The sequence below is a fragment of the Schistocerca piceifrons genome, chromosome 4 (genome assembly GCF_021461385.2).
Source record: "Schistocerca piceifrons isolate TAMUIC-IGC-003096 chromosome 4, iqSchPice1.1, whole genome shotgun sequence".
NCBI classification, from domain to species: Eukaryota; Metazoa; Arthropoda; class Insecta; order Orthoptera; family Acrididae; genus Schistocerca; species Schistocerca piceifrons.
This window is the reverse complement of record NC_060141.1, coordinates 601,405,957-601,420,849: the sequence shown is the minus strand read 5'-3', so window position 1 is coordinate 601,420,849 and position 14,893 is coordinate 601,405,957. Positions and strand designations below refer to the sequence as shown.

At 42.5% G+C, this 14,893-nt stretch overlaps 1 protein-coding gene across 1 annotated transcript in view; it reads right to left on the bottom strand.

The window, feature by feature from the left end:
• The window catches only part of LOC124796244, an 85,202-nt gene that overhangs the window by 29,953 nt on the left and 40,356 nt on the right, over nucleotides 1–14,893 (bottom strand). The window lies entirely within an intron of this gene.

The window sequence follows — 14,893 nt, the reverse complement described above, 5'->3', positions numbered from 1 at the left end:
ATTGGGCATAAGGAGAGCAATGAGAGAAGCGTTCAATGACTTTGGCCGATCTGAGTAAAAAACCTAAGAAGTTTTGATCGTATGTAAAATCAGTAAATCAGTAAGTGGGTCAAAATCATCTCTTCATTCACTCAGTGACCATACTGACACCGAAACGGAAGATGAGAGGGAGAAGGCCAAAACTTAAATTCGGTCTTCCGAAATTGTTTCACCACCGATGATTGTAACACTGTCCCTTCTTTCAGTAGTCGTACGAACGTCGGAATGGCAGATATTGAGATAAGCGATCGCGAAATAGAAAAAAGAAATTGCACTTCCTTAGTAGTGGAAAGGCGTCAGGAGCAGATGATATACCTATAAGATTCTACAAAGATTATCAGAAAGATCTTTCCCACTTTCTAGCAGTAATTTATCGTAGATCGCTTGAGCAACGAAGAGTACCTAGCGACTGGAAGAAAGCGTAGGTCATTCCCGTTTTTAAGGATGGCTGTAGGACAGATGCACACGATCATAGACGTACATCATTGACGTCAATCTGTTGTAGAATTGTGTAACATGTTTTATGCTCAGGAATTGTGACGTTCTTGGAGAAGGAAAATCTCATCTATAAAAATCAACATGCATTCCGCAAACAGATTCCTGCGAAACTCAGTTCGCTCTCTTCCCCCATCAGATACACAGCGCCGTAGACAATGGCGCTCAGGTTGATGCCCTGTCTATTGACCTCAGAAAGGCATTTGATACCGTCCGGCACAGTCGTTTAGTGAAAGAAATTCGAGCTTAAAGTATCGGAGCAGCTTTGTGACTGTATTCAAGACTTCTCTGCAGACAGAACTCAACACGTCGCTCTTAACGAAACAAAATCGGCAGGTAATTTCCGGTGCACCCTAAGGAAGTGTGATAGGACAGTTACTGTTTAAAATATATATAAATGATGTAGCAGAAAGCGTTGGGTGCTCTCTAAGGCAATTCGCAGATGATGCGGTTGTTTATAACAAAGTAACAACGCCAAGCGATAGTAAATTTGCAGAATGACGTTCAGAGGATTGTTGAATGATGCGGGCTCTGGCAGTATAAATGCAACATATTGCGCATACATAGGTAAAGAAATCCAGTGCTCTATAGCTACACTGTTGATGACAAACCCCTGGAAACAGTATCTGCAGTAAAATATCTAAGAGTAACTATCCACAGCGACCTTAAGTGGAATGACCACATAAAACCAAGATTGGGCAAAGCAGATGCCAGACTCAATTCATAGGAAAAATCCTAAGGAAATGTGTCTCATCCACGAAGAAAAAGACTTTTGAGGCCCTTGTTTGACCAATTCTTGAGTATTGTTCATTTATCTGGGATTGCGACCAGACAGGACCGATAGAAGAGATACAGAAGATCCAACGAAGAGGGAGGAGGAGGAGGATGTTAGTGTTTAACGTCCCGTCGACAACGAGGTCATTAGAGACGGAGCGCAAGCTCGGATGAGGGAGGGATGGGGAAGGAAATCGGCCGTGCCTTTCGAAGGAACCATCCCGGCATTTGCGTGAAGCGATTTAGGGAAATCACGGAAAACCTAAATCAGGATGGCCGGAGACGGGATTGAACCGTCGTCCTCCCGAATGCGAGTCCAGTGTGCTAACCAACGAAGAGGGGGCCGCTGGATCGTTTAGCTGGGATGAGAGCATTGCGGAGATGCTCAACAAGCTTCATTGGCTGACGTCACAAGACAGGCTTTGTGCATCACAGAGGTTTTCTATTGAAGTTTTGAGAGAGTTCAAATGGCTCTGAGGACTATGGGACTTAACTTCTGAGGTCATCAGTCTCCTAGAACTTAGAACAACTTAAACCTAACCAACCTAAGGACAACACACACATCCATGCCCGAGGCTGGATTCGAACCTGCGACCGTAGCGGTCGCGCGGCTCCAGACTGTAGTGCCTAGAGCCGCTCGGCCACTACGGCTGGCTTTTGAAAGAATACTTTCCGGAAAAGGGTCGATCAACATATTGTTTCCCCCCACATAAGTCTCGCTTAAAGACCATAAGGAGAAAATTCGAGAGATGAGAGCCAACACAGAGGCTTGCCGACAATCATTCTTCCCACGCGCTATTCGTCGGTGGAACAGGATTGGAGAGCTAAGTTAGTGGTACAAAAAGTACCCTCCACCACACACCATTAGTTGGCTTGCGCAGTATGATGTGGATGTAGATGTAGATTCAGCGCGCAAAGGGATCTGGAAATCTAATTATGGAAGTTTGGAATTTGTCGTAGAAGGTGTATAAAACAGAGTTACGAGAGAATACGGTCTCGTTACTAGGAATGAGAGACGAGAAAGACTAGTATAGCTCTGCAACAAATTTCAGCTGGTGATAGCGAACACAGTAATAAAAAATCTCAAGAAAATTGTGGAGACTAGAGACCATCCCAACTACATTATGTCATCGTCAGACAGAGATCTCGAAACCAGGGACTGGATTGTAAAACTTACCTAGCAGCAAATATTGACTCAGATCACTGTTTATTAATAATAATTACGCTAAAGTTTAAGAGAATGATCCGGCACAGTTAATGTGGAAAGAAGTAGGACACTGAAGTACTGAGAATGATGATGAACGTTTGAATTTCTCTAAGGTTGTAGATATATAACAATATGAAAATCAGTGGTTCAATTGAAAAGGAATGGACATCTCTAAAAAGGGAAATCACTGAGCTTTCGATGCAAGGAAGTAACTGGTACAAGGAGCTAACTGGCAAGAATGCATGGGTTCCAGAAGAATTCAATTTATCGATAAAACATTTTGAGGGAAAGACAGAAATTCAGCAATATAATGGATTGGTGAATAAGTTCGTAGCATTTATCCACAAGTTCACAAAAAACAGCGAACACATAACAGAGAATTTGGCCATTAATAACATGTCTGCCAACTTTGTGGTAAATTTTCGATACCGCGACTGTAGGAGCTACGTGCTGTTCAGGTGAAGAACTCGTCTATCTTTGTTCGCAGGGCATTTTCATCCGAAATCCCCTTGAAGGCTGTTCGATAGAGAGTGGAAAAGGTGAAAATCTGAGTGCGCTAGATCAGATGAATAAGATGTGAGCGAAATGATCTCCCAACTCCTGTAGTGGTTTTTATCAGTCTAGCAGAGTGCGGGCGGGCGTTATCAGGGAGTAGCATCACTTTACGTACTCTTCCTGGTCGTTTTTCTTGAACTGCGTCTGCAGGACGACTCAGTTGTTGACAGTAAATGTCAGCATTGATGGTTACCTCTCAGGGAAGCAGTTTGTAGTACACCCCACCGTCGCAGTTCCATCAGATGCGTAACATTATATTTTTGAGATGCGCGCAAGTCTATGTACCGGGAATTGCTGCTTTGTTTGGTCCCAAACATTACTTTCACTCCTTATGTTAGCATAATGACACCATTTCTCGTAATCACTAATGAGAAACGTTAAGAATGGTCGGTGTTGTACATGAACCAACTAAAGGTAAGCAAGCAGAGGTCTACATCTGTCCACTCGCTGGTTTTTTGATTTTGGATTATAACATGCGGTATCAATAAACGTGATTTTTTGACACTCCCCGTTGCATGCAAATGTCGCACGATGGTGTAATGATCACAGTTCATCACATGTGCCAGTTCTCGAACACAGTGACGTCGATCATTGTGGTTTAATGCGTTTAAACGATCTTCATGAAACTCCCAAGGTCTTCCTGAACGTGGAGATTCACTATTGTCAAAACCATCTTCCTTAAAAGGAGAAAACCATTTCTTGCGGTGCTCTGCCCAGTAGCATTATCCCCATACACGATGAAAATGTTTCTGGCTACCTTTGCTGCTTTCACGCCTCTATAAAACTCATACAGAAGAATATGTCGCCGGCCGAGCGGTTCTAGGCGCTTCCGTCCGGAGCCGAGCGACTGCTGCGGCCACAGGTTCTAAACCTGCCTTGGGCATGGATGTGAGTGATGTCCTTAAGTTAGTTAAGTTTAAGTAGTTCTAAGTTCTAGGGGACTGATGACCTCTGATGTTAAGTTCCATAAAGTCATTTGAAACATTTTTTGGAGAATATGTCGGAAATGTTTCGATTTCTGCACTTGGCACTCCGTTTCCTAGCCCCCCTCCACTATCCCCAAATGAAAAAAAGACAATATATTAACTCAAGTAGTAACAGTGAACTACAAATAAAAATCGAAGAAAAACCAAACTAAACTATATACCAACATGCAAAATGAAAACGCCACGAACCTATGCACGAATACAGTACACTGAAAAGCCAAAACATCACGCCCACCTGCTTACGGTGCTGAAAATCGGAACGGAGTTTAATGGCGACTCTATGTGGCATGGGCAAAACATCTGTCCATTATAGGATAGGTTGTAAGAATGGCTCAGAGTACAGTAAATCGATCAACCATGTGAGTTTAGATTCGTGCAGGGACGCCAAACGACGTTGGTCACAGTTTCAAAACTTTACTGGTGCTGTGGATATAGGAAAAAGCGTCTGTAATCGTGCGCCTGGCGGACATGAAACTCGAGTCAGTGAAAAAGACGTTAAAAAGACCAAGAATGTCCAAGCAATATTGTCATGCAATCTCAGATTTTTAGCTGTGGAGATAAAGTATGAAATGTCGGGTGAGGAGGGAAGTAGATCCAAATGACACGGACAGCTTTCTAGAGCAGAAGAAATATTGGTTGAGTTGGAGGATTAGGACTCAACCTCCCGTAGATGACGGGCCACTGGGCAGGTGACCCGAGCTCTGTCTGAAAAGAACTGGGCACGGAACATGGGTCGCACTTGGGGAAAAAAAAAATTACAAAAACAAAGAAAATCACTGCAATATTTGCTTCACACGATTTGGGGAAACTCTGGAAAACTTAAATTTTGATAACCAATTAATGATTCAAATTAGGCCCCTCCTGAATGAGAGTCGGAAAATTTTTGGATTTCTTCATACTATAGAGCGTTTCAAAACTTTGTCTGGTGCATATACTTAATTTTGTGAGGCAATATGAAAATATGGACGTATGGATATGAACATTGATGAGCAACAAGAACGTGTTTCCACATACCACTGAACTCGATGTTCATGACGAAAAGAAAACGTAACACAAAAATTGTGACATACCAATACAACAAATGAATTGCAGAATTTTTGTGGGGTGTATTGATATGCAGTACTTTAGATACAGCATTTATAAAACCTCAGTGACTGATAACCAGAAACATAACTTTAAACAGAAAGTTGCTATTTTGTTTATTACACTTGACTGGTTTCGGTTAAATTACGTAAGACATTGCATGTCGATGATGAGGTGGTAGCATCAGCAATATTCATGAAATATCACATTATATTCAACAAATCAGGTGTGAAAATGTAAACAATTACACTACCAGAAAAATAATTAGTACACCTGGAAAGGGACGTCGTTTTTGATCCGATGGCGGCATGTGCTATCTGGGGGATAGTACATGAACTGATAATGTTTTCAAGGTCGCCCGCCACTAGAGACGTAGTGGCATAGCTACCACAGAGTCAGTTGCGCCTACCCTTTAATAAGGAATGATCACATCTAGCAGACTCATTGTTGTGCAAACGTGTGAAGCAAGCAGGCAATAATGCCACGGAGACGCAATCGTGCTTTCTACAGGCAACTGAGAGAATTTGAAAGGGGTCACTTGTGGCCTTGGTTGGTTGGTTGGTTGGTTGTTTTGGGGAAGGAGACCAGACAGCGAGGTCATCGGTCTCATAGGATTGGGGAAGGACGGGGAGGGAAGTCGGCCGTGCCCTTTGAAAGGAAACATCCCGTCGTTTACCTGGAGCGATTTAGGGAAATCAGGAAAACCTAAATGAGGATGGCCGGACGCGGGATTGAACAGTCGTCCTCCAGAATGCGAGTCCAGTGTCTAAGCACTGCTCCACCTCGTTCGGTCACTTGTGGCCTTCCGAGTGGCAGAATGGTTTTTTCGGAGAAGTTCCACATAAGTCGGCCATCGCGCGTCAGCTGCGCAGCGATGCTGGTATCAGTGGTCACGTGAACATTCTCACACCCGTAGACGAGATTCAGTATATTCAGGCAACACTTCCGCCAGGATCGTTGTTTTCTAAAGGCAGCAATGGCAGATCGTACAGCTACCACAGTACAGATAAGACATGTCAACAAAGCAATTGTCAACCGGGTATCAGCAGTGGGACTATGGATACGAACACCTCTAGCTCGTCTTACACTCACGGCAGGGCATCAAAGTGCACATCTCGACTGGTGCCGCCAGAGGATCACTATGAATGTGAAATGTAGCACCGTGGTCTTTAGCGATAAAGTAGATTATGCCTGCATGCAGGTGATGATCGTTTGCGCGTACGACGTAGATATGATGAGTCCTGTCGTTAGAGTGAATTCGTCCAAGACACACAGGCCCCATATCAGGCAATATGCTCTGGGGTGCAATAAGATATAAATCTCGCTTTCTTATTTCTGGAGGGGACGCTAACCAGAGCTCCGTGCGTGCGGAATGTTGATAGACTGGTTCTTTTGCCGTTCTTGCCTCGGTAAGTTCCTATGGGACCAAACTGCTGAGGTCATCGGTCCCTAGGCTTACACACTATTGAATCTAAATAACATACGCTGAGGACAACAAGCACACTCCTATGCACGAGGGAGGACTCTAACCTCAGACGGCGTGAGCCGCGCGACCTTTGGCATGGCGTCTCAGACCGTGTGGCTACCGCGTGTGGCTTTGCAACAGGAAGGTGATGTTTGTTCCATGAGGATAATGCACGCCCACACACTGCCCGTGAAACTCAATGTGGTCTGCAAGACGTGCAGCAACTTTCCTGGCCAGTGCCATCTCTGGACATATCTCCGATGATTTGACGGACCGAGAAGTGACTTGTGCGACTCATCAACCAACAATTCCTAACAGAACTACGTGAACAGGTCGAGCAGGCGTGGCGTAGTGTGTCATAGTTCAGCATTCGCCATCTATATGAATGACTGGGTATTAGGGTTAGCAGCTGCATTGCAGCCCGTGGATGTTACAACACATCCTAATACAGGAAAATCGGTATGGATCAATCCCTGTTACCCCAGAACAGCATGTGTTGTTAATCTGTAAATGTAATCATTTTATGTACTCTATACGCACGGTTGCAGCAATAAACCTTGAGTGAACTGGGAACTTGTGAAAGGGCGTAACGATTCTTTCGTTCAAATGGCTCTGAGCACTATGGGACTTCTGAGGTCATCAGTCCCCTAGAACTTAGAACTACTTAAACCTAACTAACCTAAGGACATCGCACACATCCATGCCCGAGTCAGGATTCGAACCTGCTACCGTGGTGGTTCCAGACTGTAGCGCCTAGAACCGATCGGCCACTCCGGCCGGCGTACCGATTCTTTTTGCGGTAGTGTATGTCGTTGACTAATAATGGAAAGGGTGATCGGCATTGTTCTGTTCGCAAGGAGTGGCGAAGAGCACGAGTAGTATATCCGTAAATTATGTCCGTCATTTTAGATTTTGGAACTATATCATATATTTACAACACGTGAAAAGGTAACACACACTTTCTGTTCCTTTCTCCCACGTTATGCAGATTCGACGAAAAATAGGCACGACGTATAAGAAATCTTAGTTTGTAACCTGTTAGTAGAGCCAAAGCTCGATATCCTACTACAATGATACTTTTTTGACAGTGTGGAAGGGCACCACCCTCCAGAGCAAGTATTCGGGTTTAGAATACGTTATTTATAGAAACAGGCAGTCTTCTCCATAAACAGACATCGGTTTCAGACGCAGGAACAACGAACGACGGACTCTGCAAGGAGTGTCACAAAATATTAGTGTGTACAGCGGCCAGAGATCAACAGTGCACAAAATCTTGCATAAGAGGTTACGTCTTTATGTCTACAAGGTGCAACTGCTTCAGGTACTTAAATCGAACGGCAAAAGTCAGCGCGAACAGTATGCAGTGCTAACCATGGTTTACGCTAACAATTACCTCTCGGAAAATATTTCTTTCGCTGATGAGTCAATTTTTCAAGTACCCCGGAAACTCTGCTGTAATAATGTTCCTATATGGCTATTACACTGCGAAATGTAAAGACGGCATCTTAAGGTCAACGTGTGATCAGAGTTACGTCAGAAATTGCATCGTTGGTCCACTCTTTTCCAGCGATCCAACCGTCAACAGTGATATTTACCTGGACAAGATATGAGAGTTGGAACACTTGCGACTTGACTTCAAGTTTCCAGATAGGTGGACTGGACGAGAAGGACGGACTCCGTAGCCACCACGGGTCATCTGACTACTTACTACGGGCTTTTTTCACAGGTATGTCGAGCTAAAGTAAAGGACTGAAACACAAGACGCGCATTTTCAATCCATTTGAGCATGTCGCCCTCATCACACCTTTTATGATGATAGTTTGGCCTGCGCAGAGACATTCAAGAGAATCTTACACTTAAATTATCAACAGATCTTGAGTATCCTAACGATCGCTTGTTAATAGGTCAGGAAATGATAGGTGAATAGTTGTACGATCAATAGATCGCGCCATGTTTTCTAGTAGAACATCACATCTTTGACTTAGGAAAGCGTGGTTAGCGCGAATATCAGAGGTGAAGGCAGTGACTGTAAGACCGGGAAGCTGAAATGTTTCACCCGAGGCGAGGTGGCCAAGTTCGAGCCTGGCGGCGGGCCGAGTAGTGTGCCGGCAGTTGGTGGCTGGTGAAAGTTCGGCAGTTAACAGTCAAAGGCTCTGATTGTAACAGCGATACATGGAAGACAAACTCAGGTGGTTTCTGGGTTGCGAACCAGTATTACCTCGGTTACGGTCGGCTGCAAACCTATGGACGTGTGGAGCGCGTGCCATGGGAAGGAGCGTGTTATGTGCTTCAGCGACCGATCGGTCCTAGAGATGGACCGCCGCTGTGTTGGCTCCTCGTTTTTCTTCCTGGATTGTAGTACGGATGTGTCTGGTGAGCTTCCGATTTGGTTTGTCGGATGCGGGTGAGCAGAGCATCGGTAGTAACCATAGTATAATTGCCATTTCCTATAACAACCGTTGATTGTTTAGTTCGGTAGTTTTCCGATTGTTTGTTTATTTAATGCTTCAGTCTGTTATTTGCTGTAAGGCATCGCATTTATGTTTTAAGTGGATTCATTTGAAGAACGACCTCCTGCAGGTACTATTACTGGAGCGCCATTTTCATTTTCCTCTTTGTGGATGTTTTTACTACCAAGTTTGTGTCTTTTTTAATTGTTTGCAAGGGGGGCGTTCTCTTAATCTTAATTATTAGGCCCTCTAAGCCTCTATCAACGAGGAATTTCCTCTTTGTTTGTTACTAGTTTTTTGTAGTGCCTATAATGTTGCTCGGAAAGTTACGTTCAATCTGTTGTTAGTCAGGGTTGGTTAGCCAACCGAACGCGTTTAGTGCTCCGCTCCAAGTGGCGGTTACCTGTTTAGTCCCTCGCCCACGTGGCGTGAGTTTTCTACAATTTGTGGTTGGCAATCGAACTTCGTGCTCTGTAACTGTAATTAGTTTTTGACCGCTTTACAAGTTTCGTTGATTTGGCTCTGTTAACTCATTGAAAAATTATTTTCTTGGTTTTCTTGTTGCTGTAATTTTGACTGTCTTGTGGCAGCGCTCGGTCTATAGTAGACGCCTGGCCCAATTCCTGTACTAAATTCTGTATTTTTCTGTCAATTAAGCTACCATTTCTGTTTCTTTTGGAGGGACTTGGTTGAAAGGTTAGGTGCAGCGTCCCAAAGAGGAGCCAAGTCCCCGCTCGACAAAACGGCCAGCCGGGTGCAGGTGGTCCGAACCCACAACGCCTTGCCAAGACCGGACTGGAGAGCACGTCGATGTATTTATTTGTGTCTTAATCATTGCGCGCTTCCTGCATCTGTACTTTTAATTTTTTTCTAGCTCTTTTAAATTGTTGAAGTATGAATCGGTTAATTTTCCGATTGAGTAAATACTAGATTTGTTCAATTAAATGTGTTTATACAAGTGTGGCTCGGCCAACTGAATTAATCATACTCCTTGTATGCACTGATGGTATTTGAAAAGCCAAATTCTAAGAGATTTATGATCTGCTAAATTCATGAAGGTTCTCACTAGTTGTTCAGAACGGAATATTTACCATAAATTTTCTCTGGTTATTTCTCTTGCTTGTCTTGCGCTCCTTTGCTATCTGTATGGTAATTTTCTTTTATGGTGTTTATTTTCAGAGTCTATTTCTATTTTGGATTGTGTATGTTATACTTCCTCCGACAAAGAATGTTTAGCTCTTTTCTTGTACTGCTACAGGCGTTATTATTGTATTTAATTTGTCTGCTATTAATGAATCTGGTACAGATTTTTGATTGTGAATTATTCTGTTTCCCAAGAGTCAATACCATTGGAAGTGTTATTCCAATAAATAAATAACTCGAACTTAGTTTGTTCTGTTAAAATAAAGAGAAAGTTCACAATACGAAAGATGTTGAATCTCGCTATGGCTCTGTCCTTCCTACCGCAGACACTCTGACGCGGGTATTGCGTACCAACAGGTAACTCATAAACCCATATTTCACGCTTGCAAAGGAATCATGGTGTGGCAGATAATAGATGTCGTGTGAATGATTGACCATTACGAAATTAGACGAATGATTGAAATGCTCTGAAATAAGAATGGATCGATGATTATTCGTCAATCGAAGATGCGATGACATGAAACGATATCAGCGCATGCCACTCAGAGATGTTGAATTGTAGCTCGCACCTTTGCACTGTGTAACGTAACTATGTCGGTGCGTCAGAAACAATGTGCCTTAATCGAGTTTCGAATGCGTAGTGTTCTTCAACACATGGGGCACCGTCTCCTTCAGTAAGACAGTGCCAGATCACACACGAGCGCTGCGACATTTCAATAATCCGATGTATTGGGTTCACTGTCATCGACCACCCTCCATACAGTCCCGACTTGACCTGTTTGCAAAACTTGAAAGAACACCATCGAAGACTCCACTTTGATAATGATGAACCGTGCAAGCGGAGGTGAGGTTGTGGTTTCGTCAGCAGCGTCAAACATTCTACAATGGCGGTATCAACAAAATTGGTCTGTCGCTAGGAGAAATGTGTTGGTCTCCAGAACGACTATATTGAGAAATAAATATGTAGAGATGAAAAATAAAGACGTAGATTGACAATAATGTTTGTTTTCTTTAAAAAGCTTGAAGATTTTTCACATGAAAAGGCTTTAATTTTCAGCAGGACCTCGTAATTTATGGACACCCTTTGTTGCCGGCCAGTGTGGCCGAGCGGTTCTAGGCACTTTAGTCTGGAACCGCGTGGCCGCTATGGTCGCAGGTTCGATTCCTGCCTCAGGCATGGATGTGTGTGATGTCCCTAGGTTAGTTAGGTTTAAGTAGTTCTAAGTTCTAGGGGACTGATGGCCTCAGATGTTAAGTCCCATAGTGATCAGAGCCACACCCTTTTTTAAGCGATTATTTAAATCGATATTTAGAAGTTCATGACAACCTTACAAGGAATATTCATAAGCACTGACGCTGGTAAAGATAAAGTTAAAGGAACTATAAACTGACAACGCCTAGATTGTCAAAAGGGCTTGTTTATATCGTAATCATAACAGTTCTCATTGTGTTAGTAATGTGGCGACTGAAGACTGCACGGACTCGGAGCAAGAAACGATAATTTGTTTATGGATATAATTCTGACCAAAGAGCAATTTACGTTCGTGGTGAAACGAGTATAGCTCGAGACTGTTTCTACGTATTGTGTTTATCTGTCGCACGTCAAGTACAGGTAAATATATTTTAATTTAACTTAACTCTAGCACCACTAAGGGTGCGGGGGGGGGGGGGGGGGGCTAAAATTGCCGGCAGTATTTGTTTTGTTTGTGTAATATATCCATTGATTGAGTGAAGAAGCAAGAACTTAGGTAGTTGTAGAGAAATATCTAGAGTATGTGCTCTCATGGTTTTATGATTTTTGTCAGTTATTATCATATTTAATTTAAGTGTGGTCAGTTTTTGCCCCCCCCCCCCCCCCCCCCCCCCTTTAGACATCGGTGAGACCACTTTTCTCGTTAAAATATTTCTCAATATGGCAGAAAGAAATGCAATTTATGACTGTTGGTACCGCTGTATTGTGTTGCCACTGTTGTTTTGAAATAAATCTCCTTTGTTGTTCGATCAGTTGTACATTACTCGCAGTTCTAATAAAAAGTTTCTCACAGATGAAGAGGTGTCAGCTACAATATGTGAAGCAAGTGAAGGTGATGAAAGTGATCCACAAGAAGATGATATAGTTGTGACATACGTTAGTGACAGAGCAATTGAAAATGATTAAAATTCATGGAGTTCATCCCCTGATGAGCAGCATGCAGCCGCTTCCTTCATCACTGTTTCGGAAAAAAGCGGTAGTGAATGTATTACTGCGCCTCCAAGGCAAATACGCAGGTCGGTACAAAATATAGTGAATTTTCGTGAAGGTTTGACTCATGAAGGCCTGTCCTCTAGTATGTCAGCACCTTTCAAAAATTTTATGACTCCTGAAATAATGAAGATTATCGTGGACTATACAAACCCAGAAGCTCGTAATAGGAACTTGAAACTTACAACCATAGAAGAACTGTACGCCTTCATTGGTATTTTGATACTCATGGGCACAAATAATGACACCAGACTGCCTCTTTAGGACTTATGGGGGAAAGTACTGGGAAAGAATATCTACAGAGCTACAATGAGTCGTATTCGATGTGGAGAATTTCTGTCCCTGATTAGATCTGATGATAAAGAAACAAGAACCGAAAGACGTAAACAGGATAAGTTTTGCCCCCTTCGTGAAGTTTTCGACAAAATTGACGAAATGTTTGTGAAATACTACATACCAAGTGCATATCTAACAATCGATGAAATGCTCACCCTATTTCGAAGATAACGTCCCTTTAAGGTCTTTACGAAAGACAAGACTGGGACGTATGGCATATTGATTAGGATGTTATCAGATGCACACACCCGTTATGCCCGCATCTCGTGGTCGTGCGGTAGCGTTCTCGCTTCCCACGCCCGGGTTCCCGGGTTCGATTCCCGGCGGGGTCAGGGATTTTCTCTACCTCGTGATGGCTGGGTGTTGTGTGCTGTCCTTAGGTTAGTTAGGTTTAAGTAGTTCTAAGTTCTAGGGGACTTATGACCACAGCAGTTGAGTCCCATAGTGCTCAGAGCCAGCCACACCCGTTATGTTCTAAAAATGGAGGTCTATGCAGGGATGGATGAACGACCTGCCGAGGAACGGAGTGCAAAGGCAGCTGTTAGACGCCTAGTGAATCCGCTGGCAGGAAGTCTAAGAAATATAACAACAGAGCGTTTTATACATCCGTAGACCTAGCCGAGGAGCTTCACAATGATACGTTAACTTTGGTTGAAACATTAAAGAGTAACAGAAAACACGTACCAGAACAGCTAAAGAAGCCGCATGATCGAGAGCTATATTCCTCTAAGGTCTTATTCACAGATCCGAAAACAAGGAACGCACCAGTTACCTTGGTTTCATACATCTACATACTGAAGCCTACTAACATTCTCCTACTTCTTTCCATACAACACAATGATAACAAGGTGGATGAATCGACAAAGAATAAAAGGACAAACACCAGTCTCTAATACAGTGAAACCAAAGGGGGCAAAGACAGCATTGATCAAATGACGCGACATCATTCAGTAAAACGAGGGACCAGATGGTGGACATTATCTTTCTTTTTCACCTTGTTAGATACTGCCTATCTCAATGCTGGAACAATTGTCAAGAAAAACATCCCAAACTGGAATAAGAAGAAGCATAATGTAAGAAGGCTGCCGCTGCTAGAGTTAGGTCAACAGCTCGTTAGGCCAGCTGTGGAAGAGAGAGCATAGAAAATTATGGGTTTACAAAAGCCTATCATCTCTGCAATGGAAAGTGTTCTAGGAAAACGCATCCTAGCATTACTGCAAGTCTTCAGTCTGTTGAATTTTAATCAAGAAGAAGATGTCACATCTGTTTGAAGAGTAAAAACTCTACAAAGGAAAAAGACAAGATGACGAAAGTGTCTAAAGTTTGTTGCAGGTGTTCCAAGTGTGTGTGTTTCACTCATTCTGCAAAAACAATCATATGCAAAGGATGTGAAATTGGAAGTGAAAATGAGTAGGAAGGAAAAACTCAATTGTAATTTATGACTTTTATCTTCTCTTATTTGTGGTTTGCTATTGTACGTTCTTTCATGATTTCTTAATATAAGTGTAATGTATATTAAAGAGTTTCCTGATAAAAATGTAATAATACTTCTCATATTCATTACTTTATTTATTGTGTTGGTATTTGTTATCATGTTCCTGATAACTATGGAAAGTGTGTTGCAACTTAGTAAAGAAATTCCTAGTTCATTTAATAATAATAAAAAAAACTTAAAAAAGGGAAAGAATGTGAGGGCAATTTTTGATCGCCCTCCCCCCCCCCCCCCCCTAGACATCCTTGTGACAGAGACTAGTGGTGCTAGGGTTAACAATGTAATACGTTCCTACATTCAATGCTATGAAGAATATACACAATTTTCCATGTAGTAACGATAAACTCTTGCTTCACATAAACAGATATAATTATTTTAATTATTTATTATTTTAATTAATTTTAAATAATTTTAATTGTAATTAATTTTAATTATTATATAATTATTTTAATTTCAATCTGATGACATGCACTACAGATCTTTGAACAGAGATCTCTTCCTTAAGCAGTGGGCATCGAGTATTTTGTTGGCTGACGTTGTGAAACTGTGTGCTATCTGGAAAACGTTCATTTACAGTGAGGGACCTTTGACTTACTTGTTGCGTATTAAGACTGCCGCGGATTTGT